Consider the following 12,454-nt stretch of genomic DNA (forward strand, 5'->3'; position numbering starts at 1 on the left):
TTCTGTTGTTCATTCAACCCAAACCTACTGTGTCCCAGGCATCTCGTGACCACACCGTACCGGGTCCACGCCGCGCCGAGGAGTGCCCTCAGCCCAGAGACCCAGCGGTGACGGCAGACGCTGGACCCCTGTCCTCAAGGGGCTCCCCTCAAGTGAGGCATCCAACAGCAAACCCAGAAACTCGGTAACGACGTTCTTTGACAAGGCAACTCCAGCTACTGACAAGACCAGAAAGAAAATAAGACAGGGCCACGTGACCTTTGGAAGATCCTTCTACATCATCTACAGGTGACATTTCCACGGAGAACTGAATGACAGACACAAAGGAGGTGGCCGTGACCCAGGCCGAGGGGACGGCTTGTGCAAAGGCCTTGAGGAGGGAACAAGCTGGCTCTCCAGAGATTGTGTCAGACAGTGTTGGGATCTGCAGAGTGAGGGGTGTACAAGGAACAGCGCTCATTTGAGATTTAAGGTCAAAGGAAATTCAGGCGCCAACGTGTGTGGCCATGTGGCTGGTCAGCGAAGGCGACCGGGAGAGCAGGAGGTCGGCAGATGGGGGCAAGGTGAGGTCTGCATGGGAGAGCACTGGGGGGCCCTACTCATTTGTGTAGCAAGCCGGCATTTCAACTATTCACCATGTGTGCGCTGTGTGCCAGGCCCCGGAGATACAACGAGCAAAGCCCAGTTCCCGTCCAGAGACATGCGGCCCGGAGGGCGTGGGAAGGGCAGACCCGAGGCACATGAGAACATTCCAGAAGACTCTCCAGGAGACTAGAGACGGGGTTTGTTCTGTGTGACTCCAGAGAGCAGGTGGGCTTTGCACCCCCGGAGGAATTATAAAGCTGCCCCCAAAAGGAGACGGGGCCACTGTGGGGAGTGGCATCGGAGCCTTTCAAGCCAACACTGGGGGGCCACTCAGGGGCCGCCCAGAGAGGCTGCCAGGTGTTTCTGAACCCACCTCTCCTGGTGTTCAGGGCGGCCACTGCTGCAGATGGCCAGCTCAGAGAGAACCTGAAAGCCACGCTCCCTGGCTGACTCCACAATATTGGGAGACGCTGCTCCTGGGAAGCTCGTCCCCGTCTGTGGCACACGGATCCCTTTGAGAATATGGCTGTGGGCCCTGACTCAGAAGGACGCGTCCACCTGCACCTGAAGTGCCCCATTCCCTGGTGGGGCCTTTATAGACCTCCTGTCATCCATCCTAGGACATTCACGGGACCCGGGTCTCAGGTTAGGAAGCTTGTCTGGGAGGCATGTCCTTTGGTTCCTACACTCCCTTTCCCTCATTCTCAGGGTCCCCCACATGCCAGAGGTCTCCAACTAGGCAAGAGAGTCCCCTTGACGCACAGCCAGGACTCTGCGTCCTGTCAGTGACGTCCCACGTTCATGACCAGGGTCTTCTTTTCCTCATATGACTCGGGTAATTTTGGGAACCCCATCATATGGCCCTAGAGAAAGTGACTATCGGAAACTTTGGGGAAGGTGGGTGGCTGTTGTAGCCCTCAATATTAGAATTTAAATCTTTTTCAGAGAGTTGACTGTGTTCTGGAGTGTGCACCCGGAGGAAATAAGGGGTCCCTCTCTGAAGGAGGGCTCTGCTGGGGGGGGGGTCACTTGTCACAACAAGCAGCAGAAGCAAAGGGCAGGGAGACCTGAGCAATGTGCATAAGAGAGAGAGAGAGAGAGAGAGAGAGAGAGAGAGAGAGAGAGAGAGAGATATCAAGGTGCAGGAGGCTCTGGCGGGGACAGGCCAGCCTCAGCCTTATGTACAGCAGTAAGCACTGGGGACTTCGTGGGAGAGGCCATTGTTCAGTCAGAATCCAGACACTAACCTTCGCTTCCAGAAGAGCCTCTGGGACCCCCACCCCACCCCCCGCGCCAGGATAGAAAAATGACAGAGAGCCCATGAGCAGTGCTCCAAAAAGGGAGAGAGGGACATTGAGCTCAAACACATGTCTACTGTTGGGGTACAACCTGCAAAGCCCATCTTAACGCCACAACTACGAGGAGGCAGAGATGAGGGCGCGCTGAGGGAGATGGAGCGTGGGGGTGTGCATGAGCGTCTTCTAGCCACGGAGGAAGCTCCCCGGGCCTCCTGGGGAGATCACCGTGACACAGTGCATGGAGGGGGCACGTACGGTGACCCAGGGTAAGGGCCGTGGCTCCAGAGCCCTCCTGCTCTGGAAATGCCAAGTTTCAAGAGTCAGAAGGGAACGGGCGCTGAGCTCAGGGAAGGGACGGACGGAGGGGTCCCCAGAGCACACAAAGCAGCCCAGGCAGAGAAGCGCTGCTCGGAGACACTCTTGTCTGTGCTGATTTCACGCCCCCTGGCTAACGGGCCCCAGTCAGCAGTGCTTGAAGAGAACAGCGAGTCCTGGCAGCACCGGGACCAGAACCGGGGCCCCCAGCACCCAGCCCACTGCGTCCCATCCTTTCACACCTCCGGGAGCCCTGGAAAAGACCCCAGTCCCGCCTGCTCCCAAGGAGCTGATATGCTGGCATTATAGAGAGAGCCTGGTCCATGTATGGCTAACAATGCAGTCCCGGCCCAACCACAGGCCAAGACAGAGCACACTCAACCCCGCTGCAGACACGACTGGCAGCGTGAATGATCAAGGGTCCCCAGCATCCAGGTCGGCCCCGTCCCTTTGATGCAAGATGTAAGAGCCCCCCAAGTAAGAAGGATGCGTGTTGCCTCTTCACATGCACTGAGCTTCAACTGGGTCAAAAGATAGGCCAGGCGGGCATGGGTATGGGGGAGAACTCACACCTCCGAGAAGGCTCCAAGTTGTGAGGCGCCATCCTCTCCGCCTCGCCCGATCGCCCACCGCTCCGTGGCTTTACCCCCAGCACCCCACCATCCCTTGGGATATCCTTGCAGACATGACAGAGCCAGCCTGGCCTCCAGGACAAAGTGTGGTGTCCGGGACTTGTGCCAGAGCTATTACTCAAGCAAACCACCCATCGGAGGGCCAGCGTCGGAGCGATTATTTAAATATTCTTGGAAACCCTGAAATTTTCTTTCTCTTAGCCCGTACTAATTTTTTCCTCTGGGCTTCAGAACAGACTTGCAATTGTCAGCAGAACTGCTCTCAGTCCACCCTCCCTTTCCCCCAAACATCACGCACGCACACGGAAGAGACACCCACGCAGGCAGGGTCTTCCGTGGCTTTGCACAGAGCCCAGGATCCCAGGACACACGGGGTTCCGTGTGGTAGAGCCTCGTGTCCCTGGGAGAGGCAGCAGGTGGAAGAGCCAAGGTTGGTGGCTGGGGGGTGGGGGGGAGGACAGTGTTGGGGACATGGCTGGAGAGAAGGCTCTTCTTCAAACATCTCAAACCCCCGGAGAAGCGGCCCAACAGATGTAGCCAGATGCCGTGTCTTTGCCCGTAGTGCTGCCAAATAGGGGACCCCCTGACTTCCATGGCCAGCAGGCGGCGCCCTTGTCTCTGTGACCCAGCGTGGCCCAAGACAGACGTCCCCACCTCTACCTACGCCACGTCACTGAAGTGCCTCTCCCTTAGGGGCCCCGATGACCAGTGGCTGCCACCTACAAGCAGCTACTCCAGAACCAACAGCCCTACTTCCCCGTCCATCGCCAGCCCGGCGAGGGAGGGGTCTGCCGGCCACGGCCGTCACGTCACCCGGCCTTTTACCTGGGGTCTCCGGTGACATCACTTCCTCCCCCTCGCTCACTTATTTTCCAGTCACGGGGCCCAGAGCGCCAGAGCTAATTGAAACAAGACGCGGACGTCCCCGTTCAAGTAGCCTTCAGCTGGGAGGCCTGGGCCGCCTCTGGAAAATGTTAACGCTTTCCTGTTGGACGCCAAGCCCGCCTGGAACTAAGCTTCAAACGAAACCTCATCTTGTCAAATGAGGGGGTTGGACGATCCCCGAGAGCCGTGCTGGCTGTGACGGGCTGTGCTACTAGGAAAAGCAAACCCCGCCGAGCCGTGGGTGGGGGCGCCGGGGCTCCTTCGGGGGGCTGGGGGCGTTCTCACCCATAAAGTGCTTGTGAATCAGTTTTTATTTTAGGCCTTGCGGCGGATAGGTGAATTCGTATTTTATGGGCCATCCTCTGCGCAATTCCAAGAAAATCACTCCATCAGAGGCTCCACTGACGTCACCAAGCCCCAGGCGCGCAAACCTCAGGCCCAGTCCCGTTAGAAGGCTTGGCTCCAGGTGCAGAAGAGGTGGCGGTGGAGGGGGCCCCCCCGTTGCCATGGAGACCGACTTTCTCCCTCTGCATCCCCCTTCAGGAGGTTTGAGCTTCTGAGGGTTTTCCACCTGCCCATCCCCAGGTTTGAAGGTGACGGGTCCGGTCTTGGGTCAGGCAAAGACATCCTCCCTAAAGGGATCTTGAAGACAGACAGACGGAAGCTCTACTTCCTGAGCGGGCCAGCGAATGGGCCTTGGGGGATGGGGGTTGGCCGTCGCTGCCCTATAATTTGGCTTGGGGGTTTAATTGTTTGTTTCTTTGTGTGTTCATTTAATTATGTCTTATGGAGTTTCCCCATTTGGGTACAGTCTTCCTGAGCGCTTTTTTCCCCCCCAGTTGTATTGAGATATAACTGACGGGCAGCGCTGTTTAAGGTGTTCAACCAATAGCTTCGCTTACGTCAGCTGTGAAATGATCACTACAATACGTTTGTTAACACCCACCCCATGCTCTTTATATGGGGGGAAACCGATTTTCTTTCTTTCTCTCTCTCTCTCTCTCTCTCTCTCTCTTTTTTAACGCAGAGAAAAGAGACGTTTTATAGTCATTTCAGTTGGAAGGCCAAAACCACGGAATAAAAAAATGTGTTTAGCAGAGATGAGGCAGGAATGAGAGGAACCACAGCTAAGACCAACGGACAGTTTCTAAACGGACAAAGCCAGGAGGGTTCTCGTTACTTCTGTGCTCCCGTCTTCACCATCCAGAAATGTTCTCACCGAGATGTCCAGCCGGAAGCAATCTCCTGTCCTGCCTTCCTTCACCCTCGGCAGGGATCATGTCTTCTCTACCTCAGTGGACACACCATTCCACGTCCTTATAACTTGGTTAAAAAAAATCAAAGTTCTTACGGCCTCCCTGTGACCTCTATCGGCCGCGTTGGGGCACACGAAGCGGCCAGCAGCCCAGCGTGACCTCCCAGATTTCCAGTCTGATCCCCATTATATCTGCATCCAGATTCCTGGATTCACAGAAAGCCAGATCTCAGAGGGCCTTCCGAGACCCAGCAATGCAACCTCCCACAGTACAGATGGGGAAACCAAGGCTCAGTGACGTCCTGCCGCCACTCAGAGGGGCAGGCGGAGCTGGGACTGGAGGGCGGAGAGCTGGCACAGTGACTGTGAGTGGCCCTCTCAATGACATAAGACCCCACGGTGGCCCCTGAGACTCGGGGCTGCACCCGCGACGGGCGGGGTGCTGAGCAGGGGCAGGGGGCACGTCCAGCAGAGGCAGCCACGCTTGGCCTTGGAGCCTGGCCCCCGAGGAAGACTAGGAAACAGCCCAGCAAGGACTTGAACTTCATGTTCCCTACCTGGGGCTTGATCATCTGGGGAGCCAGCCAATTTGGAGAAATGACCCCCTTCTCAGCCTCTCTGCCGACTCGCACGGCTGCCAGCTCTCAGCGGCCCCCCGCCTGCTTACCTCACCCCACGTGCCCAGACACACGCAGGAGGCAGGCTCCCTTTGCCAGGGGCCCTCGGAGGGCTGGACAAGCCAGTCCAGGGCACTAAAATATAAAGGAGTGCCAAAAGAGGGTTCCCAAAATCGGGGTGTGCTTAAAGCACTCCCTGTGGACAAATTATCACTCCTGATGCCCCCGCCCCACAACCAACATCATGCAACAGAATCCTGCTATTCCTAAAATAGTCGCAGACATTAGATCAATGTGAATTCAGGGGCCCCTGAGGCCACGTGGCCCATCAAGGACATGAATTTAATGTCGTCGATGACAGTCTTCTTGCGCTCCTGTCTGGGACTGAGCGCAAAACCCCCTTGGAAGGTAGCATCCCTAGTTGAAATCCGAGGCCCTTGGACACAGGAACGAAGTGCCACTCTCTGTCCTGCCCCCTGCTCCTCGGTCGGCTCCACCCCGGAGGTGCTGAGAGGCCCTAGCTGAAGGTGGGCCGGGGCCCCTAAGGGACCAGGCCTGAGAGGGCAGATGACAGCCACCCCCCCCCCCCACATATACGCCCAGCCCCAAGCCGACTCTGGGAGGGAAGGACGGAAACCAGGCTGCCCCCAGGAACGGCCCAGGAGCCTTGCCGGTGGCCAGGCGGCCCTGGCTGAATGGGGCCTTTTCATGGCACACGCCACACAGAGCGCGCTCAATCCGCACGGCACAATGCACTGTTCACACAGCTCAGGAAACAAAATAAATATATTCTCCAACCCCCCACCCCCGCCAGACCCCACAATGGGGCTTTTTCATGGCACGGAGTCAGGAACAGCCCTCTGCCTCCCCCGGACAGAGGGGTTGCTCATCCCTGCAGCCTTGGCCCGACCTGTCCCAGGGCTCAGAGTGCACCTGGCCGGGCCCGGGCCCGCCCACCCACTTTCTGGTCATGGCCTAGTGGGGTATTGGGCAGAGCCTGTGCGTGCCCGAGGAGAGGAAGGAGACAAGAGAGGAACCTGACATTTACTGATTTCCTGCTCTGTGTCATGCAGGCAGAGAGGCCCAGTGAGGACCCCCCTTCTTACGGACAGAAGCCACCCACAATTAGATGCCACAGGGCTGAGGGTGGGGGCACCTACTCAAGGGGACACTCGAGACTCCAGGTCAGCCCTGCAAAGCTTCAGGTCACACTGCACAGTGGGGGGAGCCTCCCAGAGTCCTCCAGCCCCATTCTCCCAACACTCCATGCCCTCCCAGCCTTTGAGAAGCTTGCTTTCAGGGAGGTGTCAACCAGGCCTGAAGAGAACGAACTTTAATTCATGTCGTCCCCAGGGCCCCGCTTGGGGCCAGCAGGGAGCAGTTTTTCCATCAAGTTTGTTGACGCGATAAAGGACGGTGCCTCCCAGAAGCCACCTCCAGCGTACAGTTCAGGGATCGGAGCTGTGGCAAGGAAGTGGGAGAACGCGTTTCTCTGCAGCTGGGACTGGCCCTCCACGGTCTGCCCCTCTGCCCAGAGGAGGGTGGGGGGAAAGGAGGGGGCAGGACTGAGCCCCAATTGCCCACGCGGCCACTGCAGCCTCCCTCCGGTTCTCCCTGACCTAGGGGATCACAGCTGGGCCCCACGGAGCCCTCGCCTGGGCCCGGCCGCTGCACTGTGGCCTGGGCTTCCAAGGCCACCGCTCTACCCGCGCTGCATCCGGCTGGGCAGCCACGTGGCACCCGCCTCTGTGAGCATCGCCTTCCCCGGGCAGACGGCACCGCTTAGCCGGAGGGCTACCCAATCCCACACCAAGCCCTTCTGGACTCACACTTAGAGCTTCGTCCAGCCTGAGGACCCGGGAGAAGCCGCTGGTCCTAGGTCACGTGGGGAATTAGGAATAGTGTCACCACGAGGCTCCAACCCCCAATCCACGCCCTTCCTCGCCTCTGCCCTGCGTCCAAAGCACAGGCAAGTCACTCAGTGGCGCCTCCAAGACCCACGAGACCCACCGGCTCAGCTCCCTCTGCGTGCTCCGGGTCAAAGGCCGGGTCCTGTGGGTGACCTGGAGGCTGGCAACAGACATGACAGGTCTCCTGCCTCTTCTTCCTAACACCCCACTCTCCATCCAGCAGCCAAAGTGATCTTTTAGGGTGCGAATCTGATCACTCTACCCCGGTCTGAAGTCCCCGTGGCTGCCAGCATGCTGGGGACACAGACCTAAGCCAACCCCAAGCCCCAAACCCCTGCTTTCACTCCCTTCCACCCAGGGAGCTCGGCCCCCGGGGCTGCCTTGCCCTTCAACCTGCCAAGTTCATTTCCCAGCAACTGTGCGCTGGCGCTCCCTCTTCCCCAAACACTCCTTCCCTAGCAGTTCTTAACCAGGGGGCCCACGGATCAAGCTGGGTTTCAACGGCATCGTTTTCCTGGGCCACCCTGTATGTAGCATGTTCTACATGTAAGAACATCATTTTGGGAAGAGTTGCATACGCATCACCTGACTCCCCCAGTGCCCGTGATGCAGAAGAGTTTAGGCATCCTCAGACCTTTGTATGGCTCGCTCTTCCTTGTCATTCAGGTCCCAGCTCAATGTCACCTCCTCAGGGAGGCCCACCTGGCTATGTCATCGAAGGCTGCTCCCCTGCCCATTGCCTAGCACAGTGGTTCTCAAACTGCGGTCCCTGAACCAGCGGCATCAACATCACTCGGGCACCTGTTCAAAATGCATGTTCCCAGGACCCCCGTCCCGAACCACTGAGTCAGAAACTCTGGAACTGCAGCCCAGTACTCTGTTTTCAGAAGCCCTCCAAGAACTTCGGATATTGGATTCTCAAGGTGGAAAACCACAGACCCAGCATTTAATCCCTGTGCTATCACCGTTATCACCACCCGGCCAAGGAAAGCCAGAACCCAGGGGCCTGAAAAGGGGAAGGGCAACAGGGACAAAGGTGCAAGGTGGGGCCACATGAGACCTACAGCCCACAGAGGGCCAGGCTGTGTCCCGGGGAAGGCGCCCAAGCGGACATCAGCCAGAGCAGAACTTGGAGAGCCTAGTATTGCGTCTCCCATAAGCTGCCCCCGGCAGCATCGAGCTGGAGAGGAGAAAAGGGTCCCCATTGCTGCTCATGTGGCACAAAAGGAGTCTGCCTCTCCCTGGGCACCTACACCTCCGCCCTGGTCTGAACGGTTAACCAGTGCCAGGCGGTGCCACTGGGAAACAGCCACAGTCGCTCCAACTCATTCCAGTCTGGTCTCCTGGCCTCTGCCCCGCTGGCCACAGCGAGTTCCAGGGCAATCCTAGGGCCCTCCCATCCTGAGCCGTTTCCTGTGCATTTTCCAGATGTTGCTGCAACCCGAGCCTGAGCCCGCTCTTCAGGGAGCTGGTCCCCGGGAGCTGCCTGCAGACGGCTCAGGGCAGCCCAGCCCGCAGCCTCTGGCTTTGGTGCAGCTGTGAAACGGGATTTGGCTGCCGGTCTCTGGCCTCCTCGCAATTCCCAGGCCCCCGGGGGGAAAACCAGACGCTTTTAATTGACTTCCCCAATCTGATGATAGAGTATTGGGTATCAATAGACCGCAGGCGAGCTATTTTCATCCGTGATTTCAGACGCCGCCACGTTCCTGCCACAGCAGCTCGGGCCATGAGCTCACCCCTGTCTGCTAGCACAGCAGCATTTGCGGAGGCCAGGCAGTCTGACTCAAGACCTCCCAGGGAAAGTGCTAGGAAGTGGGGGCACAAGCCATCCCAGCTGTGCGCCTGACCCAGAGCCTGCCAGAGGCCGGCCTGCAGTCGGCACCCCTCTCCCGAGCTGGGGAACTCTGCGCAGATCACTTGACCATTCTGTGCCTCAGTTTCCTCGCCTGTCAAGAGGAGACTGAAGTAGATGGCGACACTGGTCCTGCAGTGAGGCCTGAGCGCTTTGCTCAGCCTTTCTGGCTTGAAAGTTCTGAGCCTTGCTCAGGTTGTGTGTGGCCGTCGAGGTAGAAATCACCAGTTTGATAACCCAGAGGTCGTGGGTTCGGTTGCAGGGTCCCCACCTCCGTACCCTTCCTGACGTTGGCCACCCCTCCTGGGCACGGGATGGAAGAGCTCATCCCCAAAGTCTTTAGGGCACCTTGCAGGCATATGTCTGCATTCCAGGTCCAGTGTGGGCAAGCACCAACTGAGGGGGTGCAACTATGTCCAGGAGGCTGTGGGGCCCCTGCCAGACCATGGTCCTAGACCCTTTCCTCAGCATTGTCCTGTGACCTACATGCTGCCCCTCCCCCATCAGTCTGTGAGTTCAAGGGCAGGGAGGGGATCCCGTCCCCTCGGTGTCTGCAGGACCTCATTTGAACTCAAGGAACAGCCACGGAACAAATGAATGAATAAGTGAATGAACAGGCAGACGGATGAGTGGATGAATGGATGGGAGGATGAATAAGAGAAAGAAGAAAAGCCACAGGAGGCACGCTTGCCTGATACCCTGTGTGTCTGTGTGTGTCGTTGCTAGGTGGGGAGAGGACAAGATTACTCACAGCCAACTAGGAGGGGGCTTGAGGGCTCTGCCTGGAAGCCTCACCCCTTGGTCACGGTCTGCAGACTCGAGAACAGGGAGAAGCTTTCCTCCACGAGGAAAGCCAGAGAATCAGGGAATGCTGGCTGCACGGAGAAACCACAGGTCACTGAGCCCACACCCTCTGATGGGGACGCGAAGGCCCAGACGGGTTCAGGTCCTGCCTCTGCACTGAGATCATCACGGAAACTGTTGTTTTTCCATGAAGACGGAGCCCAGGGGGAGAGGAGAGGGGCACGGGGCAGGGTTGGTACTAAACAGACCAATGTTAATCACAGAGAAAGCCTGTGCCTTCCCGGGGGCAGGGGGGAAAGGGCGCTTGCCAACCTCGAGGGGTGCCAGCTCAGCCGGGCCGGGCCCGTCAGGCATTACGCAACCCAGCCAGAGCCTCCAAGAAACACCGAAGCTGGCCTGGGGTTCAGCCTGGCACGCGGCTTCCAGCTATTTCCTATAGAGGGAGGTTTTGCTGAGCACAGGGTTTTCTGCATTTTCCAATCCGTTTGCTATGAGAGCCAAATAGGAGACAAAATAGAACATCCTTCCCTGAGGTGGCCAGGCAGACATCTCCCAATTTTGAAGCAGGAAGATGTCCAGCTTCATTCCTTGGCCCCTAGAGGCCTGGTGTCTCTAAGGCATCAGGAGGTGGTCCCAAGGAGAAATGTGCTCCAACAGCGTGCTTCTCGGAGGCCCAGGCGCTGCAGGGAGGAGAAGGTGACAGAGCTCACAGGGGACCAGCCAGGAGCACCAAGAGCTCTGGAGGACAAAGCCGTACTTAGGGGGTTTAAATTGGCTATTTGTATGCAAGAAAGTCATCACTAAAATGTCCATCTCTGTCTTAAGGCCATGTCTCCAGAAAGCCTCGCACAGGGAAGGACAGGTGTCTTTAACGCGTCCCCACAGGGTGAGCACCAGCTTGGAGACTCCCCTCCCCGGGGTGCAGGGTGGCCAGTGTGGCTCCCGTGGTTGGAGCATCGTCTGGTATATGGAAGGGCTGCGAGTTCGATTCCCCAGTCAAGGGCACGTGCCTGGCTCAGACAGGTAAGACGCTTGCCTCGTGGAGCCATGAGTCCAGCCCCTCCCTGCCTGACCCCAGAGCTCAGCCTGCCTCCTGCTGCAGCGCCTCCCAGGACGGGTGCCCGGCACACACCTGCGAGGCCAGAGCCTGACCCCTGGCACCTGCCCTCATCAGTTCCTTCCCCACGAGTGGCTGGGCGGAAAGGGGTTGTCGGGCCCAGGACTCATTATGCTCTTGCCTATACTTTCAAAAACTCCTCCTGCCCAGACGGCAGTCACTGTGGGCTCCGAGTTCACAGGTGGCCTGCATGTCACACCCTGCCCCTCCTCCACCTCCCCCCAAACCCGGCCTCATTGCTACTTGGTGAGATCCCAACAATTAACATCCGTAAGTGACCTGGCTACACCAGAAAGAAAAATAAAATAAAATGAAACACCTCCCAGACTAGATTGTTTGTTTGTTTTTATGAAAACGCCCAGAGAGACAAAAATGGCTGGGGAGGGGTGGGGGCAGGTTATGTGGGGTCACCAGGGAAGTGGAGTCACTTTCCAGAGAGAGTCCCCAGAGGGTCATGTGGACAATCAGAAATAAACCTATCTGTGCTCGTGCCAGGGTGCGGGTCTTTAAATAGCACCCGGGTGCGTTGGTGTGAGCGCCGGACGAGCAAGGTGTCCCTTCTGCAGGCTGTTTTTGGGACGCGGCCGTGCCGGCCTTCAATGGGCTGCTTTGTTGAGTGTCTCTGCCTGCGCAGCCGCAGCCGGACGAGAAGCAGCTCCAAGGCCCACGCTCCCTCTGCCGCTTTCCTTAAACAAACTCCAGAAGCCACGGCAGCCTGGGAGGAAGGCTTACGCAAGGGCGGATGGGGCCCAGGATGGGGCCCCGGGGGCCCCTCAGGGCTCCCCCAATGAGGAGCGCCCCTCTGGGCCTCCTGGGAAGAATTCCAGAGCTTCTCAGGAGGGACCCAAGGATAAAGCTTCGGCTCCGTGGTGCCCCAGTTCCCTGCCCTGGGGGGGTTAACCTTGCTCCTTGACCCCTCACGCCGCACAGAGTACAGGCGCCTACGCAGACGGTGGTGACGTCTTACACTTGTACGTCAGAACAGCCTTGCGGGGCCTCACCATGATGCAACCTTGACAAGCTCGGTTTTTCAACTGGGGAAACTGAGGCTAAGCGAGCTCAAGATACTTGCCAGCATGCCGGTCCCTGACACAACGCCAGGACTTAGAGACGCTGAGGGTAGGACAGCCATCTACCCATCCACTCGGAAACTCCCCTCCACGCGTCCCTCCGCAGGGGTGCCA

Source organism: Furipterus horrens, unplaced genomic scaffold (genome assembly GCF_987537825.1).
Source record: "Furipterus horrens unplaced genomic scaffold, mFurHor1.1.pri manual_scaffold_16, whole genome shotgun sequence".
NCBI classification, from domain to species: Eukaryota; Metazoa; Chordata; class Mammalia; order Chiroptera; family Furipteridae; genus Furipterus; species Furipterus horrens.